Below are 14,456 nucleotides of genomic sequence, written 5' to 3' on the forward strand. Positions count from 1 at the left end.
GTGTGGCATGTCCAAAAGCTCTGGGTTTGACATGGCCTTGTATGTTAAGCAGAGATTGCCTCTGAGTAGACGATATGCAACAGAGTATAGCTGGAATTTTTTAAGGCGGTCAGCATAGGGCATCTGCTTTAGGCCTGTGATTCTTTTAGTGAGATATTTCTGTGGCCTTTCCAGTTGCTGCAGATGTCTTGAGAGGTACATACAAAATGGGGCATTGTATTCTATAATGGGTCTAATGAGGGATGAGTACAGTGGGACAATGATCTCCTTTTTTCTGGATGAAAAGCCATTAGTGATGAGGTGCGCCACATAGAAGGATTTCCTGACTGTTGTGGCGATGTGGTTATCGAAAGTGAGACCACTGTCCACTTGCGTCCCTATGTCTGTTATCACACTTTCGGTGTTTAGTGTACTGCCACCTATATGGTAATTTATGGATACATGTTTTTTCCTAAAGGGGATAACTATACATTTTTTGGCACTGAGCTTGAGCCCATGGCTCTGACAACAAACATCTGTTTCTGTAAGGCCGTTTTGTACAGTATCCACATAATTTGGGGATTCAATAATGGCTCCTAGTTTGCAGTCATCTGCGAACTTTGTTAGCCAGAGTCCCTTAGTGCTGGCCTGTACCTCGGAGAAGTAGATGCCAAACAAGAGTGGTCCCAGGACTGAACCCTGAGGTGCTCCACTTGTCACTTGTCTGGAGCTGGATTTGGAGTCGGCTACTTTTACAGTGTGAGTTCTATCAGTAAGCCAGTCAGCAGCCCATTGGGTGATGTAGGGATTAATGCCCAGCTTAGTAAGTTTATCTATGATTCCAGAGTGGGGGATGGTGTCACAGGCCTTGGCAAGATCTAGATAGGCTGTGTGGACCACCTTACCCTTGTCCATGGCTCTGGAGACTGATTAGAAGTCGTCAATCAGGTTCAGGAGACAAGATTGGCCCTTCACGGACCCAAACTGGGTGGGGTCCAGTGTTTGAAGGTTGCCAATGTCTTTGTTTATAAGTTCCATAATAATATGCTCCATGGCCTTGCAGATAAGGCTCGTCAGACTGATGGGACGGTAGTGTCCGGGATCCAAGGTGGATTCCCCCTTGTGGAGTGGGATAACTGTAGCTCTGCGCCACTCAGTGGGCACGAAACCTGAGGTGAGGCTATGATTAAACATGACACTTAGGTGAGGTGCCAGTTCATATTGTAGTTCATGTAGTACACAGCCCGGGATGTCATCTGGTACCATGGATGCTGTATTCTTAGCTTTGGAGAGTGCATTTTTTACCTGTGTGGCCGTTATTACTGGAATTTGGCAATCTTCCAGTACTGAGATGGGCCATTTAGGGGGTGAGAGGGGGGTGAAGTTGGCACTGAATCGATCTGCCAGGATATTGGCAATATCCTTAGTATCAGTATATTTAATGCCATTCTGTTTTAGCTCAGAGCAGATCGGAGCATTGCCACTTAGATTCTTGACATAGTTATAGAATGCCTTGTGGTTGTCTTTGGAATCTTTGGTAATTTTATTTTCGTAAATAGCTTTGGAGGATTTTATGAGGGATCTCAGTTTCTTACTGAGGCTGGTAAGGGAGTTTTTTGCATCCTGGGATTTTTCTCTTTTCTGCAACAATTTCTTCCTTTTGTTGTAAAGTTTGTTTATGGCCAGATTGGATTCCCTTTTTTGGATGAGAGCATCTTGGTTCTATTTGGGATAGCACGATTCATGCATGACTGGATGTGCTCGTACAGTGCTTAGTGTAGGATTCAGCAGTTGAACTTTCAGTTCCCGTCTGCATGGGTGTCATGAAGTTTGTCACTTCTGACTTGAGTAGCATGAAGTTGGCTTTGGAGAAGTTTTTATGGAGGTTTCCTTACTGGGGGGTGGGGATGGGATGTGAATGTTAAGGGTGATTAGCTTATGGTCAGACCTGACTAACGAGGGGGTGACCATAGGTGTGGAGCATCGATTTCTCATGTTGGTAATGACCAGGTCTAGGATATTGGAGCCCCTGGTAGGACTATGGATTAGTTGATCCAGGGCATTGGAATTTATGAATTCCAAGAGCCATTGGGCAAAGGTGTTGGTACATGAGTAGTTTTCCCAGTTAATGGCAGGGTAGTTAAAATCACCCAGTATTAGGGTATTTGGTTCTATCTTAATAATTTCCAGTATGTTTAGAAAGGTGTAATGAGAATCTTGGGGTATGGTGGGGGATCTGTAGCAAGCTACAATTTGGACTGCAGTCTTACCTAGTGTTAGTTGCACCTGGAGAATTTCAGACGCATTATGTTGGGCAACTAGCCTGGTGGTGTGAATATCCTTGGTGAATATTGAAACTCCTCCACCTTTAGTGTTTCGGTCCTGGTTTGGTGGCCGAAAAGTGTGGTAAGAGTTGTAGCCTGGTATTGCAGGGGTGCTCTCTGGAGCCTTGAACCAGGTCTCAATTACTGCACAGATATCAATGTTCTCCATTTTTAGGAGTGCCTCAAGAGAGTGCATTTTGAGGTTTAGACTTCTAGCATTGAGTAGCATTACCTTCAGATTTTGCATGCTTGTACCGGTTATGGTGATGGTTTTGTCCTTTGAACTTTGCCTAAAAAAGGCACTATAAGGGTGGCAAGAGCCTTAGCCAGTAACCTGAATCCCAGGGGTGACAGGTGTAGACCATTTCTGGCAAAGCATCGTGTTCTGTCGATCAGGTCATCCCAGGCAGACAGATACTGGATCCCCTTTGAATGACCTCAGAAGCTTAGCCAATTGTTGAAGTTAATCATTTTGTCCTTATATTGTGGTATCATTATGGGCGAAGGCAGGATGGTACTCAGGGCTAGGGTCATACCTGCCTGGGCCACATGATCCGAGAGCTCTTCCATGTCTCTTTTCATGTAGTCCAGGGAGGTACATCTCAAGTCATTCACTCTAACACGGACAATGACAGAGTCATATTTGTACTTGTTGTGGAGTGACTTGAGTGCATGCGTTATGTGGCATTTTAAATACAGTATATCACTGGCTGTTTCACTTCAAATGGCATTTATTTTCACAGCATCAGCATTTCCCTGCTTGTTGGCCATAGTCAAGCACTGTAGAAGTAGCAAAGTCGTGTTTAACTCCAAATATATACGCAGTTCAGAAATAAAATGACAAGAGAAATCTTAACATCCAAATGAGCCTACTTTTAATCAGCATTACAACTTCTGTGGAGTACTTTGATAAAGCCCTGCCTATGTCCCAGGCAACCTGCGTTCACTGGCAACTACAATAAGAAAAGGCCTTTTTCCTCTTCTCTCTTCATATAGACCTGCTTGCAAATCTGAATACTTTACAAAGTGTTAATTGATAGCCAAAATGGTACTATTTTGCTGTACCACTCCTGCAAACCACAATCACATCTTCAATAAATCTATTAAAAATACACTAGTACGCATTTTCATTGCACACAAATGCACTTGATAATACACATTCTTCCAGTGGCTACCCTCTTCCTTTCATGCAAGCTCAGTTACGTGCTAAAGTAGCAGGAATAATATGAAGTCAGCAACCTGCAACTGATTATTACTATATGTGGCAGATGCCATGCTTGTACTGGTAGTGACATAAACCATAATGTGAATGATCAAGATACCACCTGTGTTTGTTCCTCAGTGGAGGGGATGCATTAAGTGCTCGAAAACCACTTTCAGCAATTGTGTTTCAGTGCCCATTGAGTAACTGCAGACTTACCTGTAGCCTGTCATCCATTCTAACCTTCTTTAAGCTATGAACCTAAAATATAAAAAAACGGCAAAACCCTTCTTCTGGTTAATCATGGCCTGTCATATGTGCAGTTGCTGTTCTCAATGTACAAGCAGATTTCTCAGCCTGTGGTTGCAAGGTTTGGAAAAAGAGTTTGAAGTCAGTACATAAGCTATAGTTCATTGTGATCCAACTACTTTTTAAACTACTTAAATAATTTCTGTCAGCTTTATCAAAAATGCCAGGACACACCAGACTGGAGCAAATAGATACTGTGGATCCCAAATCTACTAACTCTGAAAGATTGAAGGAAAGAAAAAAGTGAATTTTTAATTCAGCTCTTTGTTGTCTTCACCTACTGAAAACACTGCAGCTGCATGATACGAGGAAACTTAGCTAAAAAGAGATACCACAAACAGCAGGGGGGAATGCAGGACTCTATTTGTCAACCAGGTAATTAATCAATAGCCTGGATACATGCATGGTATGTACAGTAAGGCCTTCTCTTACTGTGCTAGAGCTACACTCTTACTTTTATACAAGAATGGTGAAATGAAAATATATTCAGAGAATAAAACCCAATGTTTTGATCATGATAAACTCTTTCTATCTTTCTGAGATATCTTGATGACTATACTATGCAGTTTTATGTCTAAATTTATAATCCTCTTGGGTCAATAGTGTCATCTTAGCATAATGAATGTGTTTTTTTTTAACTTGCTGCAAAATAGTATAGAAATTGCTCAGCAGTACTTAGCAGTCTAAGGCTCAGTGCTCATAGCAAGCAATGGTTTAATACAAATAACCTGTTTTTTTTGTTTGCATTGAAAGAATATAAAATATTACCTAGCAGACAAATGTGTGTTTAATGCTTCAGTATTTCATTACTAGAAGTCAGTTAAAATACTTATTTGTATATGTCATTCGGGATTCATATCATAGAAATTGGGATCCACTATGAATCTACTGACATATGGGGGAGGGGAATAAAAAAATCAAAAATAATTCAATATACAATATAGATATGTCTGTGTAGATATACATAGACAGATCTACACAGATACTGGCACACACATACACTATATGTATATATCTGTAAGTAGATCTACATTATATTTACAAATGTATGTGTATGTACAGCAATAAATGTGTGCATGTGCATGTGCATATATGCAATTACCTATGCATATTACTTTTCCAGGAGCTTATACCATGTAAATAAGCATGAGTACATTACATATTTGGTGAGGCTTTTACTTTGATTTATACTCGTCTAGAGCTTACTCCACAGATAAAACCTAATCTCCTGCTGACACATATAAACTGCTAATGTGATTAGACTGACTGCATTACAGGAAGAAGGTATCAAGCATAAGAGCTGAGCAGTGACACGAAGTTGTAAAGAAGGTTGTAAAAGGAGAACAACAGCCAAACCACACTTCTAATGCCCTGAAGCAATCAGTACTGCACACAGGTTTCACTTCCAGCATCCTGTGCTATTTCAGTTATTGCTGTGCATTTGTACAACAATACATTACACTCCAAATCTATAAACGAGTGGATGCAGAGCTGCAATACATGTACCCCTTACTCAATGCTATAGGTGTTACCAAGGCACATCCACAGAAAGACATATCTAAGCATATATATATATATATATATATATATATATATATATATATATATACACACACACACACACACACACACACACACACACACACACACACACACACACACACATACACAGCTTTGGTATGCATTCATAGGTTCATACTAGGCTATCTGCCCTGAGGCAATTATAAGCCTAGCCCGATTCTGTATGGCTTACGCCACCCCTTGATTTGAGTATACTGTGCTCTTTTTAAGGTTTAGTTTACTGTGCCTCTGTCTAATAGTGACACGGGAGTAATCCCTGGGACAAACCTACGATCCCCCATCCACCTATCGAGATTCTTCTTGAAGAGATTCAGTGAGGTGCTCTGCCTCACATGAACTGGAATTCTATTCCAGAGCGAAGGGAGCCTCTGGGTTATGAACCTGTCCCTCCAGCAAGTTCTATTTATTTCTGTGCTGAGGTTCAAGTCCCTCAAGCGTGTGGCTCTAAGAGATTTAGATTTATTGAGGTGGAGCATGTCCATTAATTCTGGATTTGACATAGCTTTGTATGTCAGGCATAGATCGCCTCAAAGTAGGCGGTATGCAACTGAGTAGAGCTGGAGTTTTTTTAACCGAGCAGCATATGGCATCTGTTTGAGACCCTTGATCCTCTTGGTGAGATACTTTTGGGGTCTTTCTAATTGCTGCAGGTGTCGGGTAAGGTACATCCCAAAAGGGGCATTGTATTCTATGATGGGCCTGATGAGGGATGAATAAAGGGGCACGATTACCTCTCTTGATCTAGATGTGAAACCCTTCGTGATGAGGTGGGCTATGTAGAAGGTCTTTCTAACCACTTTGGCCATGTGGTTTTCAAAGGAGAGATTGCTATCAACTTGGGTCCCCAGGTCCCTAATAACTTTCTCTGTACTTAATGGGTTTCTGCCTATGTGGTAATTTGTGGGCACATTGTTTTTGCCAAAGGGTATGACTATACATTTTTTGGCATTTAGCTTTAAACCATGGCGCTGGCACCAGTTATCTGTCTCTGTGTGACCTTTTTGAAGGATGTTTGTGTCAGCTGGAGAGTTGATTATGGCACCCAGTTTGCAGTCGTCTGCGAACTTGGTGAGCCATAGTCCTCCCACGTTTGCCTGTACCTCGGAAAAGTATATACCGAACAAGAGTGGTCCCAGGACAGAACCCTGTGGGACGCCACTTGTGACCAGTTTCGAGTCTGACATGGCTCCAGCAACTTTCACTCTGTGGGTTCTGTCTTTGAGCCAGTTTGCGACCCATCTTGTGACATAGGGGTTTATATTTAAGCTGGATAGCTTATCTATGATGCCTGAGTGGGGTATTGTGTCAAATGCCTTTGCAAGGCCCAGATAGGCTGTGTGGACTACCTTCCCTTCATCTATGGATTTGGTGACTGTTTCGAAGAAGTCAACCAGGTTCAAAAGGCAGGATCTGCCCTTGACAAAGCCGAACTGGGTAGGATCTAGTGTCTGTAGGTCCCCAATGTCTTTGTTTATGAGCTCCATGATGATCCTCTCCATAGCCTTGCAGACTAAGCTAGTCAGGCTTATGAGGCGATAGTTTCCAGGGTCCGTAGAGGCTCCACCTTTGTGGAGTGGGACCACTGTTGCTGTACGCCATTCTGTGGGCACATATCCTGTAGTGAGGCTGAGATTGTATAGCTGTTTTATTTGAGGGATTAGTTCCTCTTGGAGTTCATGTAGGATGCAACCTGGGACGCCATCTGGTCCCATGGAAGCAGTGTTTTTTGCTTTGGAGAGGGCAGCCTTCACCTGAGCATCAGAGATGTTTGGGAGGCAGCCCTCTGCTGGGATAGATACTTGCTCTTTTGGGGGGGGGGGTGGAGAAGTTTGCACAGAACCTGTCTGCCAGGATACTGGCGATGTCTGTGGGTTGAGTGTATTTTCTGTCGTTTAGAATCAACTCAGAACAAGTCTGGGAGTTGCATCCCAGGTTTCTAACATAACTGAAAAAAGCCTTATGATTGTCTTTGGTGTCCTGTGCAATTTTTCTCTCGAAGCTGGCCTTGGAGGATTTTATGAGGGATCGTAATTTTTTGCTAGTACTGATCAGAGATGCCTTCCCTATTAGGGATTTTGCTCTGTCATGTAGTAGCTTCCTCCTTCTGTTGTACAGTTTATTTATGGCAGGGGTCCACCAGACTGGATGCCTGCCTTTGGATGATTGGGTCTTGGTTTTGTTTGGGATAGCATGATCCATGCATTCCTGGAGATGTCCGTAGAATGCGTTTATATAGGATTCTGCAGTTTGGGCCGTAGTTTCCACTAGCCCTGGGGCCTTGAAGGATTCCACTTCAGTTTTGAGAAGTGAGAAGTTCGCTTTTGAGAAGTTTTTCACTGTGGTTTTCTGGGCTGGGGTGGGGTCGGGATGTGGACATCCAGTGAAATTAATTTATGGTCTGATCTTACCAATGAGGGATATACATCTGGTGTGGAGCATAGAGTCCCCATGTTGGTAATGATCAGGTCTAGTATGTTGTCCCCTCTTGTGGGAGTGGTGACTAGTTGTTCCATAGCATTTGAGTTTATAATTTCCAGGAACCTTTGGGCTAAGGTGCTGGGGCTTGAGTAGTGCTCCCAGTCAATGTTTGGGTAGTTGAAGTCGCCCAATATAATGGTGTTCAGAGAGATCTTCATGTTCTCCAATGTTTTCAGGAAAGCCGAGTGGGATTCCTGACTTTGAGAGGGTGGTCTGTAGGATACTATAAACTGAAAAGCAGTCTTGCCCACTGTTAGTTGCACATGGATGGTCTCCGATACTTTGTGCAATGCCACTAACCTGGAGGTGTGGATATCCTTGATAAATATGGAAACTCCCTCCTTTGTGGTTCGGTCCGGGTTTTGGGGCGAAAAGCATGATATGAGGTATAGCCTGGTAGTGCTGGGGTGCTCTCTGGAGCTTTGAACCAGGTTTCTGTCACTGCACAGATATCGATGTTCTCCACACTGAGGAGAGCTTCGAGTGCGTGCATCTTGAGGTTAAGACTTCTGGCATTTAGCAGCATTACCCTTAGTTTCTTGTTCCTTGTGCTCTCTATGGGGGTGGGTTTGACTTTTGAGCCTTGCCTAAAAAGGCACTATGGGGTGGCAAGAGCCTTTGCCAATATCCGAAAGCCCAGTGGTGACATGTGCAAGCCGTCCCTAGCGAAGCAACGTGGCTTGTTGAGCATGTCATCCCAGGCTGACAGACACTGGATCCCCTTTGAATGACACCAAAATTTTAGCCAATTGTTAAAATCGATCATTTTGTTTTTGTACTGTGGCATCATTGTAGGTGAGGGTAAGATGCTGCTCAAGGTCAGGGTCATACCAACCTGGGCTACATGATCAGAGAGCTCCTCTATGTCTCTTTTCATGTAGTCCAGGGAGGTGCATCTCAGGTCATTCACACCAGCATGTACAATGACTGAGTCATATTTGTATTTGCTTTGGAGTGACCTGAGTGCTTGCGTTATGTGGCGGATCCTAGCACCCGACAGGCAGCTCACCGTGACCTTCTCTTTATTCAGCCTGGTGAGCGGGACGTCAGTGTGTCTGACAATAGAGTCACCTATTACAAGAGTATCAGGTGTGTTATTCAGCCTTAAGGGCTGTGGCTGCTTGGCACACTGACTTTGTGGGCTATGTGTTGTGCGTGTTTTGAGGTAGCGTTTGCTTGGATGTCTGCTTTGGAGGTCTCTGTTGCTTAGGTAGATTTTTATTTAGAGCCTCTGAGTATGTTTTTGTGTATTTATGTGTTTGGTTCACTGATGTGATGGGACTATGTGATACTGGAATTGTGTTGTGTGAGGTTACTTTCTCCTCCTGACTGGTTACACCAGTTTTGAGATGAGAGAGCTCAGCCTCCAGTTTGGCTAAACAGTTGCATCTCTCAGATATATTTGAACCTGTTTGGAGGAGGAGAGGGTTGTCCGTGTACATGAGACAGTTGTAACATTGCCTCAAAATTCCCAGATTCACCAGCTGGACTGGAGAGGAAACCATTGACTGACCTTTGGACATGCTAGAGTAATATAGGGAAACTGAATTTAAGACAGACCAATAGAGGACAGGGTAATCATAGAGAGTATAAGAGTCAGTAGTGCTTATGGTTTAATAGTGCTAACTTGTAGGATTACTTAATTGGACCAGTGAAGGGCCTTAGAATGAGAATATGGTGTTTAAACTGAGAGATAGAGCAGTTCTAAGGGAAAAAGTGAAGAGCAGACTTTGTGGAACCAGGAATAGTTTAAACCCAATTAGGTGGCGCTGCCCGCTGTTGCGCTATGCACAAAAATGCGCAAAAACGCGCAAAAGAGGGTTTTAAGAGAGGAAGATGAAGGAGTTTTGGAATTCAGTAAACTTGCTCCTCCTTCACATTTTAACATATTAAAGAAAAACAAAGGAACACATTAGCAGTAGGCACTTGCACTTTATGAAATGTTTCTTTATACATTTCCCATACACACCTAGTTTAGGGTGATGGCATTGTCTATGATGCAGTTTCAGTGATTTCTAGGTAATGCTTTAGCACCCAGTATTAGTTTCCATTTTTCCTTCTCTGCAAGCTAATGATGAGAACAGAAAAACTGCATAGCAGTGCTTAATGCCATTACCAGCGATAACGTCTGATACTCGTTTCAGCAGCAGTTCCTAGCACATACATGCACTTGCACGTTACTTATTTTTCCAGTAAGCTGACTCTGTGATGTATTGCGATGAAGCCCTGAATAAGGCCCAGACAACTCTGCTTTGACTCAGTAGCTCAGGGAGGAACAGATTCAAGGTGGGTGATTAATGACTGGGTGATGCCTGATCATGTCTCTCAAGAGGGAAGGTAAGGTGGACATGAATGGTAAAAACCTATGTCATGGCTTTTGGTGGAAACTACAGCTGTTGACGGGTGGTGTCAGCAAGTAAGGGGATGTAGGTTAGGCAAATGAGAAGCATGTGATGTAGAGACGGGAGATGCTCCATCATGATACCCATTGCTTGCCCACTACAATACATCATCCAGAGCATCAGGGGTTAAAGTGTATTCAGAATAAACCATGTAAAACTCACAGTACAACAACTGTGACACCGACCTCATCTTTGCCTACCAAGTCTGCCTAAAGACCTAACCTGCTCTGCCAGATGGAGAAACTAGGAACCCTCAAGACCAAGGGATATAAACCAGACATGTTGGCAAACACCTATAGCAGATGTCATGCTGCCAAAGTCAACTGTCAAATGAAGTATTTGAACCCAACAGTAAATAAAAAAAAAAAGAAACAAAACAGTACATTTAGCCTCAGAAAGGTGCTATCAAATAAGAAAGCTAGTATCTGTGTGGACTCACTGGGCTCAGAACAGTAACCAAGGTAGGCCAATTAGCAAGCGCCTCCTGTTGGGAATACTGCAACACTAGTATCAAGGTGGTTCGTCATGTTCCAAACTCAGTAATATATCCACCTCTGGTCAAATGACTGAACAGGTATGACCTGCTCATCATTTATTCTTTAGGCAAGTTTACAGCTCACCTCCACTTGTTGGGTGGTTGGCTGGTATCACTTCCATAATGACTTATCATGATGATGACATGGAAGGAGATGATGACTCCCATATCAGCTGGCTCTTTAAAATTTCATTTTTCAAGTTACTGGCTCTGAGGCACTTCTATGTTATACTACCTAGCCAGAAATGGGCAAGCTGAAGGAATTGTACAGGTGTCCCGAGACTGCAAAGGAACTTCATAAATGCATTGATTAACAACAACTACACAATGTGTAGTGCTTGCTGAGCATAAAGTGGATGTGATTACAGAAAAAGCAGCATGTGTTTTACTCGAAAAAAATCTATACAATAACCGTGTCAAACTGCAAGAAACAGCCAGTGATATGAAGTAATTTATTGTCAAGGACAGTAACTCTGAAATGTATCTCTTAGGGGGTACAGGGACAGGTTAAGCGGCAGGAGGAGTAGTTGCAATTTCAAATTCATTTGAGAGTATTTACCTGTACTTGAGGAATTTCAGTTGTCACTGGCATGTTTTCATTTGTACTATTTCTGCTGTTAAAAAGTTTTGAAAACAAAGCTCCATCCTATCAAAAGCCATTATTTATCTGCAGCATAATGTTCTGTCTTTCAGATGTAGCAAGTAAATACATCTTTAAAAGATTACTTAGTTCTACCAATTTGTACAAGATCAACATTTATGTCTTCTAAGTTTACAAACAAATATTTTGGTGTTACAGAAGCATTCCATAATATCACTCTAACTTTTTGGACTTTAACTATCATTGTTATGCCAAGCAAGCCTCTTTACTGCAACTCCAAAAATGGCAGACTTTGAAGTAACATCTGTAATATCACTTAAACATTTCAGTGGACATGAACTTCTAATATATCTCTCTACTGTCCCAGATCATCAGTGGGCGGCCATGGTGGTGCAGTGGTTAGCATTGCCACCTCACAGCAAGAGGTTCTCCAGTTCGATCCTTGGCTGGGGTGCCTTCTGTGTGGAGTCTGCATGTCCTCCCTGTGGTCGCGTGGGTTTCCTCTGGGTGCTCCGGTTTCCTTCCACATCCCAAAGACATGCTGTAGGTGGATTGGACACTCTAAATTGGCCCTAGGTGAGAGTGTGTACATGTGTGTGTGCCTTCTGTGGAAGGTTGGGCGTCGGGCTGGCAACTCGACACCGTAAAACTCCACTGTCAATCATGAGTGGACAGGTGATCCACTGTGGCGACCCCTAACCAGGAAAAGCTGAAAGCAGAAGAATAACTGCTCCAGATCTTCAGTGACATCCCAATTTTGGCTCATATTTAGCTCTGTCTCTTTCTTAATCTCTCCTAAAACTGGTTACTTTTGGATAAGAGGTGGAGAACTACACTTAATAAATAATGACAATAACTGGAGTTAACTGACTTTTTTTACTTCCGAAAATGTATATTAATTCACACACTTATTCTGTTAATGTCAGAAGTTAATAGCACTAACATTTAAGAAAGTGTCATTGATTGCTCCTGATTTTGCTAAGATTTTGACTTCCACCTTGTGATCAGTAAGCAACCAGTTTCTCCATTCCTTAAGTAGCATTATTCACCAGAATACGCTGCAAGTTGTCTTGAATCACTTCAAAGATAACATCTAGTAAATAAAGTGCTTAATAGTTAACATAAAACAAGTGAAAATATTTCCCCTTATTTGTCTAGCAATACTGAAACCTAACCTAAAGATAAGGTTGGTAAAGAGGCAGCTTTTCCACTGTCAAATTAATTACAAAACAGTAACAGGATTCAGTATATGTGTGTTAAGTATATCCTTGTCTCAAAAACTGCTTTGTTTAATGTGCACCATTTCTTAAGTGCTGTGGACTGATAAAAAAAGAAACACCAAGTCTTAGACTATTATCTTTTTAAACATCTTTTAAACTGTAAAACAGTGGTACTGTCTACTTTGCATCAAAAAGCTTCTTCATACTGAAATACCTCATTTGAGATGAAGACAGGTTTCTTTTTGGCCGGTTAAAAATGCATTTGTATAACTTAAGGAATCTAGAAAGAAAATCTCTTCTGGTGGAGACCTTGATGTTTAAAAGGAAGAAAGGTTTTGCTCTGTTTTGTTGAGAATAACCTTGTTAAAGATTCAAGCAGATGAAACAAAATGGTCAAAGATTCAATCAGATGAAGAAACAATAGAAAGTATTTTTGGAGGCAAGACACCCTGCACTCTTGCTTATGTCTACTAATTCCATGGTCACATAATTGTGAAAAGAAAAGCCAAAAAAACTATGAATCACAGATGTCTCACAAATAGAAATAATGTCAGCAGTGATTCCTCACAGAGGAACAGTCATCAAGCAGTTGTCTATCATGGAATCAATCTCAACAAGATAAAACCCTGTCCACTTTACTCTGCACCAAGAATATGGAAACCACAGATGATTCTCATTGGGAAGACTGTATTTGTCTCATAAAGAAATCTTCATTCCTACTAAATGAATCATGACAAGGTATTTCTTCATTTTTCCTCTTGAACCCTCACAACTTTTACAGGCACCTTAAAAGATGTGTACATTAACGTTTTAGCCTTAGACCTTTGGCAGACTGAAGAAGTTACTGATTTGGGTAGCAACAGAAATTTCTTCCATTTTAATACAGTTTTCTACACTACATTAAAATATTTTCTGACAAAACATCAGTAGTCAAAGAGGGCTGAAACAAAGTGATAACTGAAGGGTCTAAACTTTGTCAGTAATGCATTAGGTTCCTCAGTAAAAACAACTGGATCTTACAACATCTTGGAGGACACCAATGTAGGTACTGAACTTTAATAATGGACATTCCTGGTTATAGGAACCACAAGAGAATCAGTCTCCTCCTCACAAATCCTGGCAGATTCTTTTTTTTTAATTCCTTGGCAGCTTCCTTTATAATTCTCCTTTACCAGATTACCCTTTTCCACTGGTTCAAGACTTTCCAAAACTGATCACAGAAAAAAAAGCAACTAAAAGCTGGCTAAAATATTAATGGTCATTGGCTATAGTTTACCAAAGATCACACCATCACAAATTCTATTATTCTCGGAGGACTGCTTGACAATCTTTAAAAACGTGTAATAATGGCAAGGACCGTGATAAAGAGAACAGTTGAAAATATTCTAACTGCAGGATGTGAAGTACATATTGTGGAGAGTAGAATAAAAAATGCTTAACTATGCTGGCTCTACAATGCTGTCTGCTCACACTCCAAAGTTTCACAGACAGCAGGCACAAGACCAACATAAGCCTACATAGGGAATATGAAACTGTTGTCTGAAAAGCTAACCAGAAAGAAGAAGACCGTGCAGGATAAAACTCCAGTGTTACGACTTACTGATGCACTGATGCTCTTAAAGATGCTACAGTCTGTTTTATGGCTCTAAGCACCTTCCTATAATGTATATTTTATCCTAATTGCTTTCTTTATGAACCTGTTTTAAATATACTACATTTTTATTCTAAACACTAGTTTTTCATGGCTACTAATGATTCTAGATATGCAGTTCAGAACTTCAGACTGTCAAGATATTTTTCTCGAAATACATTTCAGTGTCATATCC

General features: G+C 41.6%; 1 protein-coding gene across 1 annotated transcript in view; it reads right to left on the reverse strand.

Annotated features, from left to right (window-relative positions):
- Nucleotides 1-14,456, reverse strand: part of SYNE2 (spectrin repeat containing nuclear envelope protein 2) — a 3,814,665-nt gene that overhangs the window by 1,892,349 nt on the left and 1,907,860 nt on the right. The gene's annotated exons all lie outside the window — the stretch shown is intronic.

The sequence above is a fragment of the Protopterus annectens genome, chromosome 6.part0 (assembly GCF_019279795.1).
Source record: "Protopterus annectens isolate FY-2018-M chromosome 6.part0, PAN1.0, whole genome shotgun sequence".
In the NCBI taxonomy this organism is placed as follows: Eukaryota; Metazoa; Chordata; order Ceratodontiformes; family Protopteridae; genus Protopterus; species Protopterus annectens.